The following is a 20,162-nucleotide window of genomic DNA, read 5'->3' on the forward strand; positions in this document are numbered from 1 at the left end:
GTTTTGCTGGGTACTGACCTGGGACGGTTAGTGGCCCGGTATGAGCCTAATCCAAACCCTGTGGGGCCTGCATCCCCAGCAGAAGTTCAGGACTCGTGCAAGGTACTGTTTGATAATGCTGTGCAAGTAGGGAGTGCTAGTGAGGCCCCAGGGGCTATGGACTGTTTGCTAGGAGCCAGCCCTAGTGATTCTCCAGTGCCTAGGCCTGGAGTGGGACATGTTGATCCGGAGAATGCAGAAACTGATGATGTCCTTTATGACGCATGGACTATCGAGGCGATCGATGCAAGAACTAGTGATGCTACTTGTGAAGTGCTGGGTAGCACTGGGTATAATGCAGCAGATAATGTTGATGTGGAATGTAATGTTCTAAATGTCAATATGTGTAAGATGGATAATGCTGATGTCATATGTGTTGTGCTACATAATGCTGTGTGTCAGGTGGACACTCCGTCGGCTGCAGGAGTAACCAGCCGGGCTCGCTGGGCTGCAGCAGATGGATTGCCCACTGAAGGGGCAGACGGCACCAGGCCAGATCTTTCCCCTTCAGATGTTTTTAAGACCAAATGTGATGTGATTCATGATGTGTATAATGTGGGCACTCCCTCAGCTGCAGTGGTAACCCGCAGTGCTAGCGGGTCTACAGCAGAGGGACTGTCCACCGAAGTGGCAAATATTGCTGGGTCAGCCACATCCAATTCGGAACCTGGCCCGGAGGGCCCAGGAGCCTCTCCGTTTGCAGCCTTCCTGGAATGTGTGACAGGCAGCACTGAGCTCTCTGGGGCGGTTCGATTTGACAGCAGCCTGGAAGAGCTCAGGGGGCTAGCCAGCAGGTCACCAGCTGGGAGGGGCGGGCTGAGAGGGTCCTGGGAAGTTATTCCCTCTGAGCTGTCTGAAGTGGAGGAGACAGACCGGCAGATAATCGTTCCCCAAAGGGACCGAGAGATAGGTCCTGCCACTATAGAGAGAGTGCGTGTAGCGACTGTGGGGACCCTTCCCCAGATGCAGCACTGTCTTTATGGTCACGAATTCACGGTCGTCACTGACACGCATTCCCCTGGTTGGTTACGTCAGGTTGCCAAGGGCAACGACACATTGCAGCAACCTGACCTAGCTTTCCAGTCGTGTAGCTTGGAGCTAACTGACAGGTGGGGAACCCTCCTGAGGATGCTAAAGGGTTTCCCCACCCGGCCAGGCCGTCAATGTAGGCTTTGGCAGGATGATTCGTTAGAATCACCTGCCAGCGCTATCGGGAAGGGGAGCAATCATGGGAATGCTGATGGGCTGTCCCGTCAAGCAGAACCAACAGTGTAGGTGCTGGCAGGATGATCTGGGAAGATCATCTGCCTTGCACCAAGTTAACGGCGGAGGTGTGGAGATATATTGAGGTGCTGATGATATTAAGGATAACAGGAACATATTTCCTTCATTTTTTGACTGTAACATATGGGATTGTCTGTTAGCCAGTCTTCCTGGAATTCCGTATAAAGTGTAAATTACCTATCATTGTCTGCTTCTAATGAGGAAACCCTTAATTAGACAGTTGCTGTGAAGCCTATACAGGTGGTCAGACCATGTTGTCTGAATAATGCCTCAGATGTGTATTGGGCTTGGGAGTAATTGGTCACCTGGCCAGAGTAAACTGAAGTCTGTCTAATGTAATTCTGTATGTAGATGTCCATTACCTCTGCCCCATTGTCCAGCAGGGGAAACTGTGTCTACTGCTAATTACCTGCCAATTGAGGAAGAATAGGCTGGTCGGCATGGCTTTTGAGTCTGGTGTCAGCCATTGGGACAAGGCAAGCCTGCTAGAGTCTTGGGGGCAGGGGGAAGCTGACACCTGAATGTTTGAAATGTATTTGACAGCCTACTGGAAATTATTGAAGAGGTGAAGTCCTTTTGATACCATTTTCTACCTGTGGAAATTGAATTATTGGTGGAGTTGAAAAGCCTCATTTAACAATCTCTTGATGTAAAGACATTGTAACCTGGGGAAATTGGGCTAAGGAAGTCTTTTGTTGGGTGTGTGGACTATAGTGGATGTTGGATCTCTGGAAATCCAATTATGACTGAGGATGTAATTAAATCCAGCTTCCCCCCCGTCCACACAGGCTTACAGCCTCGAGGCGAATATTTCATTATAAAAACCAGGGGACAGCTACCTCAAAGCAGTTCTCTTCTGACGGTAGTGGCAGCCGGTCTCCTGGCCCAAGCTAGTGAACTCCTGGTCTAGCCAGACTGTGTCCGTCCACACCAAAGTCCACGATTCTTCTATCGGGATCCCTTTATTTTGGTAAGCAAAATCGCTTTGTGTGTTATCTTTGTACATTTTATCTTGTAACTATTTTTACTTGTTTTTTTTTGTAATCTCTTTGTATATCTTCAGTTTTGCACTGTTCTATGTTTTTCTAGAATATTAAATTATTATTTAATAAGTTTGACTTCTGCCGTACTAAACTAACCCTCATAGCCTAGAAGAGACTGAAGTGTAACCGTGTATAAGTTCATGCCTAATTGTACGCTTGAGCAACACTACCGTAGGAAATTGTAATTGCATTGTGTGTGGGGGCGTTTGTCATACGTTGGCCTAAGCGCGCAGCTGACCCAACGTACGAACAACGCCAGTGCGAGTAGCTAACAGTATCGTTCGGAACGACTGTTAGTGGGTCTTTGCTTCACGACAGTGTAAGATTGCAACTGTGTGTGTGTGTGGGTGCGTGGCGTTCCCGTATTTGGCCTAAGCGCAAAGCTGACCCAAATACGAAAACGCGGAGTGCGCGCTGAGGACTCGACAGCAGAGTGGAAGTGTCTAGCAACGCTAGTGGTGGCAGTGAGAGGTGTTTTGAGGGGTTCCAGCCTTGTTTGTAGCTTAAATAAGGCTGTTCCCCGCTTAATCTGGTCAAACCCGCAGTCGGGAACCGTATACGCAGGCGTGCCGCGGGCCGGTTCCTGACAACGTCTGCTGGCACATCGACGGCAGTGCTGCTGTCCTCATCCTCCTCCTCGTCAGCCTCATCAGCCTCATCCTCTCTCCACCCCCGCACCAACTCAGCTGCACTGTGCTGCTCCCCCTCATCAGCAGCAAGGTCAGGGACCTCCACCAAGTCCTCCTCCTCCTCCCCCTCAGAGGTGGACTGTGCAGCTGCTTGCCGCTCCTGCTGGTCCAAGGCTGCCGCTCCCTGTTCCAGCAAAGCATCGAGGGCCCTGTTCAGCAGACAAACCAGGGGCACCCACTCGCAGACCATAGCATGGTCCCTGCTCACCATGTTAGTGGCCTGCAGAAAGGGAGCCAGCACTAAGCACACCTGCTGCATGTGCCTCCAGTCATCATCGGGGACGATGGACGGGATGTTGCTGGTCTTGTCCCTTCTCTGAGCGGCGGAAACAGTGGCCAGGGCAAGGTACTGGTTGACAGCGTGCTTCTGTTCAACCAGACGCTTCAACATCGCCAGGGTGGAGTTCCAGCGAGTCGGAACGTCAAGGAACAGCCGATGGCGTGGCAGATCCAGCTCCTTTTGCACGTCTTCCAAGCTCGCACAGGCTGCAGCCGAGCGCCGGAAGTGACGCACAACGTTCCTTGCCGTTTCCAGCAGTTCGCCCATCCCCTGGTAGGTGCGCAAGAACTTCTGCACTACCAGGTTCAGCACGTGGGCAAGACAGGGGATGTGGGTCAGGTTTCCCCTGTCTATTGCGGCAACCAGATTTGCCCCATTGTCGGCCACCACCTCTCCGACTCTGAGGCCTCTGGGGGTCAGCCAAATCCTCTCCTGCTCCTGGAGTTTGGCCAACACATGGGTTGCCGTCAGCTTGGTCTTCCCAAGGCTGACCAAGTGCAGCAGCGCTTGGCAGTGGCGGGCCTTCACGCTGCTGCTGAGGCGGGGGGTTTGGCCATTTGTGCCGGAGGATGGCAGAGGATCGGAGGAACCTGCTGCAGTTCCCCTGACCCTGCGGGGTGGCACCACCCACTGTGTTGCTGCTGCTGCTGTGCCCGCTGCTGCTCTCCCATCCTCACCCCCTTCCACCAAGCTGACCCAGTGGACAGTGAAGGACAGGTAGCGGCCTGTCCCGAAGCGGCTGCTCCAGGAGTCCATGGTGACGTGGACCCTTTCACCAACCGCGTGCTCCAGCCCTCGCTCCACATTGGCCATCACAAAGCGGTGCAGTGCAGGAATGGCCTTGCGGGAGAAAAAGTGTCTGCTGGGGAGCTGCCAGTCTGGGGCTGCGCAAGCAAGCAGCGCACGAATGTCGCTCCCCTCCTGCACGAGCGTGTACGGCAGGAGTTGGAAGCACATGGCCCGTGCCAGCAAGCCGTTCAGCTGCCGCACGCGACGGCTGCTGGGAGGCAGAGCCCTAACCACCCCCTGGAAGGACTCGCTCAAAAGGCTCTGGCGTGGCCTTTTGCTGGCACGGGAATCAGCAGACACAGCGGAGGAGGCCACTGAGGACTGGCTGCCAGAACAGGCCTCAGTGTCGGCGGCAGGAGTTGCAGAGGGGGGAGGAGCAGTGCGTTTCCGCACTCCTGCTGGTGCTGCTGGAGGAGCAGGAGGGCGGGTGGCTGCTGTTGCTGCTGCTGCTGAAGGCTGTGCAGTGATGGGTGTGGTGCCACTGCCAGCACCAGATGCCTTCAGCCTCTGGAACTCCTCATGCTGGTGGAAATGTTTCGCAGCAAGGTGGTTGATGAGCGAGCTGGTGCTGAACTTTAAGGGGTCTGCACCTCTGCTCAACTTCCGCTGACAGTGGTTGCAAGTGGCATACTTGCTGTACACAGTGGGCATGGTGAAATATCGCCAGATTGGTGACAGAAACATCCCCCTACGGCATGGAAGCGCTGCTGCCTGTCTCCCTGTGGTGGTTGGGGGGGGGGGCTTGGGTGCGGCTGGTGGTGGTACTGGCAGATGCTGCTGCTGCTGCTGCTGAGCCTGAGACACCAGCAGGCTGTGGGACCTGCCTACTGCTGCCAATGCTTGCAATGATGCGCCTCCTTGCAAGGCCCACAAGAGCATCCTCCTCCTCCTCCTCAGAGCTGCTGAGGACGACATCCCCTGGAGGTGGTGGCACCCAGTCTCTGTCTGTCACCGGGTCATCATCATCCTCCCCCTCCTGAAACATGTCCTGCTGGGATGATGACCCCCCAAACTCCTCTCCTGATGCATGGATGGGCTGCTTGACTGTCGCCACAGTCTTGCTGTCCAATCCCTCATCCCCCAAAGTGTCCATCAGCATCTCCTCCTCAAAATCGCCAACAACAGCAGACAATACCCTGATGGTGCCTGGGGTAAAAATACTGCTGAGTGACAGGTCGCCAACTTGTGACGGTGAACTGGCCTCCTCCCCAGACCCTGCTGGGCGGCTGCTGCGAACAGGGGTGGTGGTGGTGGTGGTGGTGGTGAGGGTGGAGGCCTCGGATGCAGAGCTGATGGCGGGCTGCTCATCCTCCGTCATGAGTTGCACCACAGTGTCTGCATGCTTTTCCTCAGTGGGACGTTTCCGACCCGGCTGGAGGAAAATCGGAGCAGGTGCTACACGCTGCTGCTGCTGTGTCTCTGCAGCGTGAGTTGCAGATGCTCCTGCTGGGCGGCGCCCAAGGCGTCCACGGCCAGTGGCTATGGGAGGAATGTTAGCCACTGACGCTGCTGCTGCTGCGGAACTGTGCATGGTGGCGCGGCCGCGGCCTGCCACAATGCTGCTCCCTCTCCTCCTGATTCCCTTGCTGCCCTTCCCCTTGCCCAAAACGCGCTGGCTGCCACTTCCAGACATCTTCGATGTTTTGGGCGTATAGACAAAAGTTTTTTAAAAGGGCGGGTGAAAAGTGGGGTACTTTAATGGAGTGGGTTGGTGGGTGAGGTGACTGAGTGAGTGTCCCTAGTACAGTAAGTAAGTAGTAACAGTCAGGAAGTACAACTAGCAGTTACAATAATCAGTAGTAATCACAAGTAAATTTAGTGTGTGTACACTACAGACAGTGAGTGCACGCACACGCAAACACGCGCAGGAGCTAGCCTATGAACAGTGACTGAGTGAGTGTCCCTAGTACAGTAAGTAAGTAAGTAGTAACAGTCAGTAAGTACAACTAACTAATTACAATAATTAATCAGTTATCAGAAGGAAATAGAGTGTGTGTAGTGTGTGTACACAGACAGTGAGTGCACAAACGCAGGAGCTAGTAGCCTATGAACAGTGACTGAGTGTCCTAGACTCCTAGTACAGTAAGAGTAAGTAGTAACAGTAAGTACAACTAACTAATTACAATAATCAATCAGTTATCAGAAGGAAATAGAGTGTGTGACTGTGTGTAGTGTGTGTACACAGACAGTGAGTGCACACACGCAGGAGCTAGTAGCCTATGAACAGTGACTGAGTGTCCTAGACTCCTAGTACAGTAAGAGTAAGTAGTAACAAGTACAACTAACTAATTACAATAAGCAATCAGTTATCAGAAGGAAATAGAGTGTGTGTAGTGTGTGTACACAGACAGTGAGTGCACACACGCAGGAGCTAGTAGCCTATGAACAGTGACTGAGTGTCCTAGACTCCTAGTACAGTAAGAGTAAGTAGTAATAGTAAGTAAAACTAACTAATTACAATAAGCAATCAGTTATCAGAAGGAAATAGAGTGTGTGTAGTGTGTGTACACAGACAGTGAGTGCACACATGCAGGAGCTAGTAGCCTATGAACAGTGACTGAGTGTCCTAGACTCCTAGTACAGTAAGAGTAAGTAGTAACAGTAAGTACAACTAACTAATTACAATAAGCAATCAGTTATCAGAAGGTAATAGAGTGTGTGACTGTGTGTAGTGTGTGTACACAGACAGTGAGTGCACACACGCAGGAGCTAGTAGCCTATGAACAGTGACTGAGTGTCCTAGACTCCTAGTACAGTAAGAGTAAGTAGTAACAGTAAGTACAACTAACTAATTACAATAAGCAATCAGTTATCAGAAGGAAATAGAGTGTGTGTAGTGTGTGTACACAGACAGTGAGTGCACACACGCAGGAGCTAGTAGACTATGAACAGTGACTGAGTGTCCTAGACTCCTAGTACAGTAAGAGTAAGTAGTAACAGTAAGTACAACTAACTAATTACAATAAGCAATCAGTTATCAGAAGGAAATAGAGTGTGTGTAGTGTGTGTACACAGACAGTGAGTGCACACACGCAGGAGCTAGTAGACTATGAACAGTGACTGAGTGTCCTAGACTCCTAGTACAGTAAGAGTAAGTAGTAACAGTAAGTACAACTAACTAATTACAATAAGCAATCAGTTATCAGAAGGAAATAGAGTGTGTGTAGTGTGTGTACACAGACAGTGAGTGCACACACGCAGGAGCTAGTAGCCTATGAACAGTGACTGAGTGTCCTAGACTCCTAGTACAGTAAGTAGTAACAGTAAGTACAACTAACTAATTACAATAATCAATCAGTTATCAGAAGGAAATAGAGTGTGTGTAGTGTGTACACAGACAGTGAGTGCACACACGCAGGAGCTAGTAGCCTATGAACAGTGACTGAGTGTCCTAGACTCCTAGTACAGTAAGTAGTAACAGTAAGTACAACTAACTAATTACAATATTCAATTACAATAATCAATCAGTTATCAGAAGGAAATAGAGTGTGTGTAGTGTGTACACAGAAAGTGAGTGCACACACGCAGGAGCAGCTAGTAGCCTATGAACAGTGACAGTGAGTGTCCTAGTACAGTTACAGTATATAACTACAATACTAATACAATCAGTAGTAAAGGACAGCAGAAATACTGGTATAGAATAGAGAGAAATAAACAGAGGACAGGAGGACAGCTGCCCACACAGGCAAGGCCCTGAGGCCTAAAGCTGTAAGCCTGCAGCAGCTGGCCTGTCTCTATGTAACACAAAAGCTACTAACTAAAATACAATGTCTAACTAACTAACAACAATATAGGTGTGTATAGGAGGTGTATGTGAGCAAAAACGCTAGGTAAATGACCACAATAAAGCTCTTGCTAAGCCAAAGCACAAAGGAGCAACTCTCTCTCTATGCAAGTCTCAGGCAAGGACGGAGAAACGGAACATGGCGGCCGCTATTTATAGGGTAGGGGCTGGCCAGGGTCCCCCTCTGTGATTGGCTGCCGTCAGAGGGCCTGGGAGCCCTCTGATTGGCTCTAAGGACATCAATCTGGGCTATGACGCTATTCGAGCTCGGTACCGAGCTCGAATAGCGCCGTTTTGCTCGAATAGCTCGAATAGTGAATGGGCTATTCGAGTGTACTCGAATAGCCCATTCGAATAGCTACAGCTATTCGGAGCTCGAATACCGAGCTCGAATAGCTGGAAAAGAGCTCGAATATTCGCGCTACTCGAATATTCGAGCTCTGCTGAGCACCACTGTAGACACCTGTGCCTGCTAAGAGCTCGCATTCAGTTAATTTCCTGATGAAACAGGATTGCACCTGCGAAACCCGTTGTACTGTGGAGATTTCGAATAAAGCTTATTACTGAACTGAACAGGGCTGTGGAGTCGGTATAAAAATCTTCCGACTCCTCAGTTAATGAACTACGACTCCAACTCCGACTCCGGATACCAACAGGGCTGTGTATTTTGTACAAAAATCATCTGACTCCCGACTCCGACTCCTCAGTTTATGAAATCAACTACTCCGACTCTGGGTGCCCAAAATTGCCCCGACTCCAACTCCGACTCCACAGCCCTGGAACTGAAACTGACATAGGCCCAGTGCACACCAAAAACCTCTAGCAGATCTGCAAAACGCTCAAGGTTTTTGAAGCGGATTTCAGTGCGATTCTAGGCATGTTTAGAGAGGTTTTTTAAACATGCCTAGCGTTTTTTGGAGCGTTTTTGTGTAGCAGATTACATATATTGTTACAGTACAGCTGATACTGAACAGCTTCTGTAACAAAAACGCCTGGAAAGCCTCTCTGATCTAGTGTTTTTTAGAGCGGTTTTCCACTTTCCTATACTTTAACTTTGAGGCAGAAACGCCTCAGAAATCTAAAAAATGCTGTAGCCCCCGAGTTTGCGTTTGTGGAAAAAACGACCCCCTCTGGTGTGCACCAGCCCATTCACTTTCATTAGCCAAGCGGTTTTCCCCCTGCCAGCGGTTTAAAAACCGCTCCAGAACCGCTCTGGTGTGCACCAGCCCTTAATCGTCAGTTTTTATACTTTTTTTTTTTTTAGCAAAAATAGTTTTTATCCTTTTTTGGTGCTTCTGTTGAAATATACAGTGCTACAATTGTCCACCCTAGGTGGAGGGGCGCTTTCCCCTCTCTTATCTGCAGAGAGCGACTTCTTAACCCGAGTGGGGTCAGGTCATAGCTTCCCACCTGCCTTAGCAGTGGTTGTTTTAGTGGTAACCCTTGTTTGTGAGTATATTACCTCGATTAATTACTTATTGGGAAATTTTGGGACATACCACACTATCAGGGGCTCTCGGTTTTCCTTTTTATTTGTTTGTAATCAGGGCCGGACTTTTTGCCGCCTGAGGCAAACTTGTGAGGCTGTCGCCACCCCAGCAGGTAGTAACATTGCCCCCAGTATAGGTAGCCTGGAGGAGGTAGCAGCCAGAAAGGGGAAGAAGTGGGGAGGAGGGGCCAGACCCCCCTCACCTGGGGCTCTCCCAACTCCCAACTGCGCCCGCTCTCTCCAGCTATTTGCCCAGCATTAACCTTCCTGGCGGTAACCGCGCAGGAGGTTTTCTCAGGCCCTGCTGGGCCGATTTGCTTAATTTTTTTTTTGATGCACGCAGCTAGCACTTTGCTAGCTGCGTCAGCACCCTGATCGCCGCCGCCCCGCGCTCGATCACCGCTATCCGTCGCGCCGTGCGCCCCCCCCCCCCCAGACCCCGTGCGCTGCCTGGCCAATCAGAGCCAGGCAGCGCTGAGGGGTGGATCGGGACTCCCAATGACGTCACGACGTTGCTGACGTCATCCCGCCCCGTCGCCATGGCGACGGGGGAAGCCCTCCAGGAAATCCCGTTCTTTGAATGGGATTTCCTGATCGGAGATCGCCGAAGGTGATCGAAGCGGGCGGGGGGATGCTGCTGAGCAGCGACTATCATGTAGCAAGCCCTGGGCTCGCTACATGATTAAAAAAAAACAAAAAAACTGCTGCGCTGCCTCCTGGCGGAATTCATTAGACCGCCAGGAGGGTTAAAAGTCAGCAGTGAGTGGGCCAGCGGGGAAGCAATGACTCGCCTTCCTTTTTCCATTCCAGCATTGCGTTCCACTGCTCGTGTCACTTCCTGCGATGCTGCCCACTGGTCAGGAAGTGACGCAAAAGGTTGCATGCAACGCTGGAACGGAAGAAGGAAGGCGAGTCATTGCTGCCCGGCCCGCTCACTGCTGGCTTTCAATGCTGGGAAAATAGCTGGATGGGGAGCCCCAGGTGAGGGGGGCTGACCCCTCTCCCCACCACTGTGCCCACTGCTCCCTTTTCCTGTCTGCCACCCCCTCCAGGGCGCCGTCCCCTCCACTTCCACCGCCTGAGGAACCTGCCTCACCCTGCCTCATGGGCGGCCTGGGGCTCTTTGTAATATGGAAAATGCGTGCCCTATTCCAGGGCAGCCCACTAGGATTAAAAGGGCAGCTGGTGGGTACTTACCAACTGAAATCTTTAGGTTTTACCCTCTCATCTCTTTGTTGCCCCCACAGCTCTGCCCCCCCCCCCCCCCAACGCCCTCCTTTCCCCACATGTCGCGTGCCAGGTAGGACCATATTTCTGCAAAGGCCACACAGTCAAACACCATACAGAATAAACGGGATACAGATGGGGACATCAAACTTGGAGCAGGACTTAGGAGTACTGGTTGACAACAAATGAAATGATTGTGTTCAGTGCCAAGCAGCTGCAGCAAAAGCAAATACATTTTGGGATGCATTAAAAGGGAAATAAAAACTCGGTATCCTAGTACAATATTGCCCCTGTTTAACTCTCTAGTAAGGCCACTTCTGCAATATGGATTTCAGTTGTGCGCACCACATTACAGGAGAGACAATGCAGTACAGAGCGGGTCCAGAGACGAGCAAGACAAGTGATTAGAGGAATGGAAGGTCTCACTGACCAGGAAAGGTTAGATAAGCTGGGCTTATTTAGAGGAGATTGAATTAACATGTATAAATACATCATGACAAGATAAGCCGCTGGCTTCTTTCTGGTGTGATTCAGACACTGCTGCAGCCAAATAGCAGGGCTGCCAGGCAACTGGTATCGTTTAAAAGGAAATAAATATGGCAGCCTTCATATTCTTCTCCCTACAGTTGTCCTTTAAAGGGAACCTGAAGTAAGTGGTATATGGAGGCTGCCATATTTATTTCCTTTTAAACAATACCAGTTGCCTTGCAGCCCCGCTGATCTCTTTGGCTGCAGTAGTATCTGTATCACACACTTGAAACATGCTTGCAGCTAATCCAGTCAGGCTTCAGTCAGAGCACCTGACCTGCATGCTTGTTCAGGATCTATGGCTATAGGGTATCATGCGTAGAAGGTTCTACAGGACAGCCAGGCAATTTGGATTGTTGAAAAGGAAATAATGATGGCAGCCTCCATATCCCCCTCTTCTCGGGTTCACTTTAAAGGATGAAGGGAGTTTTTGTAAGGAAGAGGATGTTAAAGAGACTCTGTAACAAAAAAAAAGTGCCCCTGGAGGGCACTTACCTCAGGAGGGGGAAGCTTCTGGATCTGATTGAGGCTTTCCCCGTCCTCCTACGTCCCACGGTGGTCTCGCTGGGCCCCTCTGAAGCCACAGCCGACAATTTGTCAAGCTGTGGTGCAGGCGCTACTGCATATTTACCTTCCCCGACTCCAGCGCAGGCGCAGTAGCAGCTCCCCAATGAGTTAAGGTGGAAATGGCCCATCCCAATCGGCAGGGTCGGACTGGGACACTGGGGGCCCGCCAAAGAAATTTCAACCCGGGGCCCACACATCCCATGATTGCAGTGAAAAAAGGGTGTGGCCATGCACCAGAAGGTGGGCGTGGTCATGATGTATTATGGACAGGGCCAAATGTACATGATCTTAGCAGCATTGTAATTCAGAGACACTGCTGCCCAGCAAAACTTTGCATAGAGTCCCCTCCTTCAATATAAAGTAATGTCCTACTTTGCAGAGGTTGTGACCGCAGAGGTTGCAGAGGTTGCGACCGCATCGGGGCCCTTGGGCCAAAGGGGCCCCGAAGGGCCCTCCCTCAACTACAGTATTACCTCTCTGATGGTCCTGTGCTCATAATAATCACTTCTATAGATACTTTGAACAGTGGTAATCATTAACAAACTATTTCCCATCCCCTTCTTGCACCTCTGACACTGTAGTTGCCCTTGGCAGGTTTTGGTGCACCGTATCGATTGTTATGTATAGAGTGCTTGGGGGGGGCCCATTGTAAAATTTGCATCAAGGCCTAAAGCTCCTTAGCTACGCCACTGCTCTCAGCATGAGTGATTACAGCACTGAGAAGAGAATTTTTGTGCTGCAGGCAGCAATTGGAGCTCTGTCAGACAAGGAGGGGGGGCCCACCAGAGACCTGGAGGCGGGGCTCACCAAGGGAAAAAAACTGTACTACTGTGGCCCAGTCCGACCCTGCCAATCGGGTCCGCTCTACTGCGCAGGTGACGTGCGCCAGCACAGTAGAGCGGACCCAACTGGGATCGGCTATTTCTGCCTGATCCCGAGCCGAGAGATGCTACTGCGCCTGCACTGCACCTCTCAGCGGGCAGCGGGGTCCTGGAAGCAGAGCAGAGATGGATCGCTCTGTTGGAGGGGACTCAGGGGAGCCAGCCTTGCAGGGAGACAGGTAGAGGGGACATCGGTGCCACTGCCAGATATGTGTAGAGCACACATACTGGCTGAAATGTGCTGCTCATTATAGGCTGTCTGTTCCGTAGTTGTGCACAGTGAACACATTGGAAGCTTTTGGCTCAGCTCAGCACAGCTCAGTAACTTTGCAGGCACTGTGAATGCAGGGCAATATGATCCTCCTGCACTGGGCACTAAACAGCTGCACTTCACTTCTGGGAATGCTTTCTTTCACTGTGCAACACAGATGAACATATAGGTGAAATATATGTAAAGCATATGATTGCAGCATGTGGATATTGTGTGCAAACAAACATTTCTGCTCTCTGCTCGTCCCTCCTCCCTTCTCTGTCCACTCCCTGCCCTCTGTCCATCTTCTCCCCTTCTCTGTGTGTCCACCCCCCTCCCCTTCTCCTGTCCTGCTAGTCATTTCACCCCCGAATGCTTCCGTAGTAAAATGATCCGAGATTCGGATCAAAGATCCGGATCTTTTCAATGATCCGATTCGAATCATCCGGATCATTGAAAAGATCCGAACTTTCCATCTCTAGTGAAGAGGTGAAAATAGGAACTATAGAGTACATAGGAACACAACAGCACATAACACAGAATATGCATTACAACAAAAGACACAGTGCCACCTCATGGCCAATTATGAAAACCTCATCTCATACCACTAGTGGTCACACAGACTGGTCGCAAGAGACATGTATGGCTGAAATTATAAGCATTGCATAAATTGCTGTTCTTGTTAATTTTCTTTACATCTTTTTTGCTTTTTCTGCATTGCACAATAAGATCCATCTATGATATGCGCCATTCTACTGTAAATGTTTATGAAACTGGTTTACACAGTTATGGCCCACGGTCAAAATTTAATATGTTATAGAATTTCGGGGAGGGGGAGCTACAGCCGGCTAACGCGCTGACTGTTGGAGAAAGGAGGTAATATCTCATGCGGGGAAGAAGAGAGGTCACCTGCCAAAATGGGTTAATAGGGAAGCTACTCGGGTTAGGGTGGGGGGTGGTTTTGGGGTTTCTATATCTCTCAGCATTCTGGAATGGCATCCTTTATAAGTATTACAAACTGCAACCTGTGACAATTCCGTTACAACTACCTAGTGGGATAGGATGAAACTAATTTCTTGGAACGTGAAAGGTATGCAGTCCCCTGGTAAAAGGTCACGTATCTTACGCCACCTAGGCAAGTTTAAGCCAGACATCTGTCTATTGCAAGAAACTCACCTAACGGCCGACCAATTTAAATATATGAGAAAGTTTTGGGTGAATGAGGTCTATGGTTCACCAGCAATTGATAAGAAAGCAGGGGTGCTGTTCTTAATTAGCAAAAAACTTAATTATACAATTATGGGGCATGAGCATGATACTAAAGGAAGGTGGTCCAGATTGCAGCTTCAACTACCAGGGGAGGTTATCACATTGTACAATGTTTATGGGCCCCATACGGAACAACCTCTATTTTTCCAGGTACTGCAAAACAAAATATTAACTGAACAAAACACTCAAATAATTGTTGGAGGGGACTTCAACACAGTCCCGCACCTCTGGGAAGACAGAAGTCATCCAAAAAGAGAATTACAACACAGAGACAAGCATGTTAGCCCCTTGCTAGAGACATGCGCATTAATAGACTCCTGGAGATACGTACACCCTTTAGATCACGAGTATACTTTTTACTCATCCACCCACAAAACATTGTCCAGACTGGACCTTTTTTTAATTCAGAGGCAGTTAGCCCATAGACTGGTAAAATCAACAATAGAAGATTTGGTCATTTCAGACCACTCCCCAATTTTACTAGAATTGGAGGACTCGTTCCCCAGAGGTTCGGACATAGTGTGGCGCTTTCCAGCAAAGCTTTATGGTAATGAGGAGTTTGAGAGCAAATTGAAATTATGGTGGCAGGAATATGCTATGGAAAATGCCTCACACACAAGCAACCCAGCTCTCTTCTGGGAGGCGGGGAAGGCAGTGGTGCGTGGAAGAATAATCTCATACATATCAGGGAAAAAAAAACAAGCACATAGAAATTATGCCCAAGAACTAGCTAAGGTCAGGAGTGCATATAGTAACTTCAAACAACATCCATCTATAGTAAACAGAGACATCTGGCAGGAGGCAAAAATGAAAGGAGACCTATGGTTTAAATTGCAAACCGAGCTCCTAAAACCCTATACAAATCTCACTTTTCATAAGTTTGGGGAAAAAGCCGGGAAATTGCTAGCCAACATGGCAAAATTCAAGGGAGCCTCTCAGCAAGCTCTCCAATTAAAGGATAAAAAGGGGGACCTCCAATCCAACCCCAAGGTCATTAACTCCATTTTTAAGGAGTTCTACATGAAATTGTACTCTTCCACGCGCTCTGACACCCTGCTCTCTACTAATGCTTTTGCAGATATTCATATTAAAAGACTAAACGTAGATCAAATCCAAGCCCTAAATGTGGAGATAGGAGTGCGGGAGATCAGGGAGGTGATTACAGGTCTATCGAATCATAAATCCCCGGGGCCCGATGGATACTCTGCAGAGTTTTACAAAATATTAAAACAAGACACCACAGAGCACTTAGCTAGGTTGTATAATCAAATAATGACCACCTCAAACTACCCTGAAACAGGAGCAATGGCCTATGTTAAACTACTTCCTAAGGAAGGAAAAGATCAACAAGAGGCAGCAGGTTATAGGCCCATCTCCCTCGTAAACCAGGACGTAAAGATCTTGTCCAAAATCCTAGCAGATAGGTTAGCACAACTCATGCCAGGCCTCATCCACGAAAACCAAGTAGGCTTTGTAAAGGGGAGGGCTGGAGTCACTAATATTAGAAAATTACTAACCATAATAGAACATGTCCGCGCCTACCCAAAAACGTACAAATCTGCTGCTGTCCTTGTGCTGGATGCTGAAAAAGCTTTTGATAGCGTGGAGTGGGACTGGATGCTGGAAGTAATGGAGAAAATGGGATTTACTGGGCCATTCATTCAAGCGATAAAAGCTATGTACTCAAACCCAAAAGCCAGAATAATGACACATGGCTATCTCTCAGAAGCCTTTTCGCTACAAAGAGGGGTGAGACAAGGATGCCCACTATCCCCCCTTCTATTTAATTTGGCCTTGGAGCCGCTAGCTACACTCCTGCGAAAACACATAACAGGGATTAAGGTGGGTGAAGTTGAAGTACAGCAGTCACTCTTTGCTGATGATGTTCTTTTGTTCCTGGAGGACCCTTTAATACAAGTGCCCCACGTTTTTAAAATATTAAATGAATTTTCAATCCTATCAGGTTTGAAAATTAACATAGATAAAAGCGAACTAATGCCCCTATCCAAATTTGCAGACACCAGGCAATGGCCCTCATTGGGTTTAAAGGTGACGCACACTCACATAAAATATTTGGGAATAAAAATACCGAGAGACCCAACCCAAATATACCTATTAAACTACACACCCTTATTCCAACAACTCAGGGCCCAACTAGACAGATGGAACAAATTACCGATCGGATTAGCAGGTAGGGTAGCTCTCATAAAAATGACCACAATGGGCAGATTACTATACCCCATGCAAACAGTCCCACTCCTCATCCGGCACAAGGACATATAGATGCTGGAAACTGCATTCAGTAAATTTTTATGGAGAGGGAAAAAATCTCGCATTGCCTTAAAAAAACTGCAAATGACTAAACCATTAGGAGGGCTAAATCTCCCCAATCTTAGAAGATATAATCTAGCAGCAATTCTCAGGCATGTCCAAGACTGGATCAAAGAAACAAGCAGATACTCCAACTTAAACTTGGAAACGGAAATAGCAAAACCCTGGTCACTCCTTGGTCTCCTGCACTCAAAACTAGCAGAACTCCCAGTAAGACTTAGGCAGAACATAATTTTCAGAGACACCGTGATGACCTGGAGGGCAGTAAGAAAATCAATGGGTCTACACTGCCTCATCTCCAAATATATGCCCATATGGGGAAATCCCCACTTCCCAATCAGCACTACACAACGGTTTTTCTCAGACTGGGACCAAAAGGGAATAAGCAAGTTGGGTAACCTGCTGCACCTGGACAGTGGCACATGGATGTCTTTCGCAGAACTGCGTAGAACATTTTCAATATCTGCAGCAGACTTCTTACCATACCTCCAAATACAATCTTTTGTGAGGTCACATGTTGCCAGAGTCTCAGATGGAGCGCTCCCAAACTCTTTTGATAACTTAATAAGCCCCGGAGGATCCTTGAAATCCTTGTCAGATCTGGTTAACGGTATGAGTAGAATAGAGGGAACCAAACTAACCTATAAAAGCTTCAAAACATGGGAAAAAGACTTCCAAAAAGAGAACATAGTGGACTGTATAATTCAAGGGTTAACTGTGTTCAGATCTTACATATCAAATGAACAGCATAGGACATCCCATCTGCTCTTCTTACACAAAGCCAAATATGCTTTTGATATTAAATATGCATACCCCCCAACCCACTATAAACCAGAATGCCCGAAATGCTCATTGCCGAATGCAAATCTAGCACATTGTATATGGGAATGTTATGTGGTGGACCATTTTTGGGATAAGGTAATCGAATATGCAAACAAACTATGTAAGAAAAAAATAAAAAAAAACTATTTGCTATGTTTATTCCACTGCCATGAAGTACAAAGCGAAAGCAACCAAGAAAATCCATCCGAACTTTTTCACATAATATTGGCCATGGCAAAACGTGTCATCTTCCAAGTCTGGATCAAACAAAACCCTCCTACACTGGAAATGCTTCGGAAAGAACTGCTCTCCCTTTTTACTCTTGAAAAATTGCAGGTTTCTCAAAGTCTAGAAAAAAGGTCAACAAAATTCTTTAAAGTCTGGAGGACCTATATCCTGGACACCTTCACCCCATCTGAAATAAATAAGTTTATGGGTGATTTTGTACTGACTACCTGGTACTGTCGTGAAGATATATGTGACTCACTAGGGGCACTCAAATATCATCCGCCAAGACAAGAAAATTGACGCATACGGCTCTTTGGAAATCATCTAATGTAAATTTGGTTGCATAATATACATGTAAATTCCTTTTTTTCCTAAATGCTGAGGGATGGGATTAGGCTGGGGGGAGGGGTTGAGGGGGGGGGGGGGAAGGAGGGAGGGAAGGGACAGGGGAACAATACTTCCTGCATTTCAGTTTTTGTTCTCAATTTGTTAACTCATAGCTTTTGTACTACTAATGTTTTGCAAACAATGTTCCTTCTATGGTGTAAAACTTACAAAAACCCAAATAAAATATGTTTTAAAAAAAAACCTCATCTCATATCCTAATAAGGAAACACCAAGGTGGACTTTTTTACCGCTGTAAAAGTGAGTTCAGTCCGTTGTGTATATGCGTTTGACCACCAATCACTAGAGTACGCTCATCAGACGCCCACAAGGCATGCTGGGAGGTTTTAAATACTGCCTTACTCAGTGATTTTCCTTCTGATAAATAGAGAAAAACACAGCCTTGTACATTACGAATGTTGACTGGAATTCTGTACAAATGTGACAATTAGCAGCGCACCTGCTTATAATTACCACCCAATTGATGCATCTGTCTTCTTTGCTTACATTTATAGAATAATTTGTCACCTGTTTATTTATGGCGCGGGGGGTCTGCCTCATCCATCGAGGGCGCATTAACGGCGAATGTGGAGGAAAGCGGGCCCCTAAAACAATTAAACTGACAAATTCACAAAGGAAGAAATTATCATAACATTAACCTAAATAGGAACAAGCTGTTGAAATTTTAGGTTCAGATCTAAAAAAAAAACCACAAAACCCCCAGAAAGACATAAACAAGATATCAAATCCCGCAGCAACACCACGACTCTGCGGATCTGCAATGTTAGGGTAGCAGGGATTGGGTAGTTTGAAGGTAGGCAGGGCTGTGGGGCGGAGCTGGTAGTGTAGCTAGAGAAAGGGGACAAGGCAACGGTGGGGGGTGTAGACTGATGTAACAAACTTTGTTGAGTTTTGTCGTCATAGCTTGGTGGTCACTTTGCTAGGGGTGGTGGACACAGCTGGATCGAGGGGCTTGGAGAAGATTGGTTGGGTTAAAGTTAATGGGAACAGAAAAAAAAACCCAAACAGGCAGATACTTACCTAAGGAGAGGGAAGGCTCTGGGGCCCATATGCAATTCACTTTTTCACCTAAGTTTTCTCCTTTCATCTTCGATCATCTTCGATTTATAATAACTTTTTAGCACTTTGCAATTGTAAAAGTACCAAAAAGTAAGTGAAAAAGTACTATCAAAATTATTTTGAGTATTTATTTGCTTGCTGGTTGTTTAAAAAGCATTCTATTGACAAGTTTGAAAATTTCACCTAGGAGAAAACTCAGGTGAAAAAGTGAATTGCATATGGCCCGGGGTCCTATAGAGCCTTCCCGGTCCTCTCACGGTCCCCTCGTTCAAGCGATGGCTTCCCTGGTAGCAGTACCCAACTGATCGGTCAAATACTGCTCTATGTGGCCACGGGAGGCTTTGGAAGTCTTCGGGAGCACTCGCGGGTCCGCACTGTGCCTGCGCTAGGGTGCTCGCATGCGAGAGAGCACCCGTGTGCAGTACTGAGCCACCCATCTTTGGGCAGCACTCTGGCTTACAATAAAGTTGTTTTGTTCCAACAGACCAGTGTAATGGCGATGTGATTTAGTTAGCATTTAAAGAGAACCAGAGACGAAGCACCCTCATGTATTTTATTACATTTATCAGTGGGAACATGACAGTAAACACCTACCCTGCTTTTAGTTTCATCCTTATCTGCTTAATTAGTCTATTATCAGCTGTGATAAGAATCCCTGACTGGCTCAGTCTAGGTTTGACCTGGAATCATTATAGCTGAGTCACTCTTCTGTGGAGTCTTTTCAAGCCCAAGCCTTCCCCCTCCCTCCTGGCTCAGATTTCCTGCTTTGCATACTGAGAGCTGTGATGACATATGAGGGGCTGCTGCTGCTGAGAGAGAATCTCTAAAACAGACAAGTGTGGCTGCAATATGATCTGTGTGCTCTGTGTGCACTCTGCATAGATAATGATTATGACTGCAGTTTCATTCCTATGAGGGACACTTCCTACAGGCAGCTGCACATCATACCAAAATGAAAGCACACAGATGAAAGGCAGCAGCCTAGTCTCATATAGCCTAGAGAGCACATCCAGAACAACCGTTAACCCGGAAGCAGAAGGAATATGAGCCGACTGCCATATTTGATTTTTCCTGGAGCAATAATGGATAAAAAAACACTAAAAAAGGCACACCAGAGCGGCGAAATTATCAGGTAGAGCATTTATTCTTTTACAAGCTATCGACTGATATGTTTATTTTGTGTGAAACGTTCATCTCT

General features: G+C 48.0%; 1 protein-coding gene and 1 long non-coding RNA gene across 4 annotated transcripts in view; one reads left to right on the plus strand and one right to left on the minus strand.

Annotated features, from left to right (window-relative positions):
- Positions 1–20,162, plus strand: part of KIAA1328 (KIAA1328 ortholog) — a 343,620-nt gene that overhangs the window by 282,649 nt on the left and 40,809 nt on the right. The gene's annotated exons all lie outside the window — the stretch shown is intronic.
- LOC137531869 (uncharacterized) overlaps positions 1–20,162 on the minus strand; it is a 75,252-nt gene that overhangs the window by 35,727 nt on the left and 19,363 nt on the right. For 2 of the 3 annotated variants that reach the window (XR_011023789.1, XR_011023791.1), the window contains exon 2: positions 18,413–18,489. This is a non-coding gene — a long non-coding RNA (uncharacterized lncRNA). Of the gene's footprint in view, positions 1–18,412; positions 18,504–20,162 lie in introns of all 3 variants that reach the window. The other variant, XR_011023790.1, reaches the window with a different exon arrangement.

This window comes from Hyperolius riggenbachi, chromosome 1, assembly GCF_040937935.1.
Source record: "Hyperolius riggenbachi isolate aHypRig1 chromosome 1, aHypRig1.pri, whole genome shotgun sequence".
Taxonomy (NCBI): Eukaryota; Metazoa; Chordata; class Amphibia; order Anura; family Hyperoliidae; genus Hyperolius; species Hyperolius riggenbachi.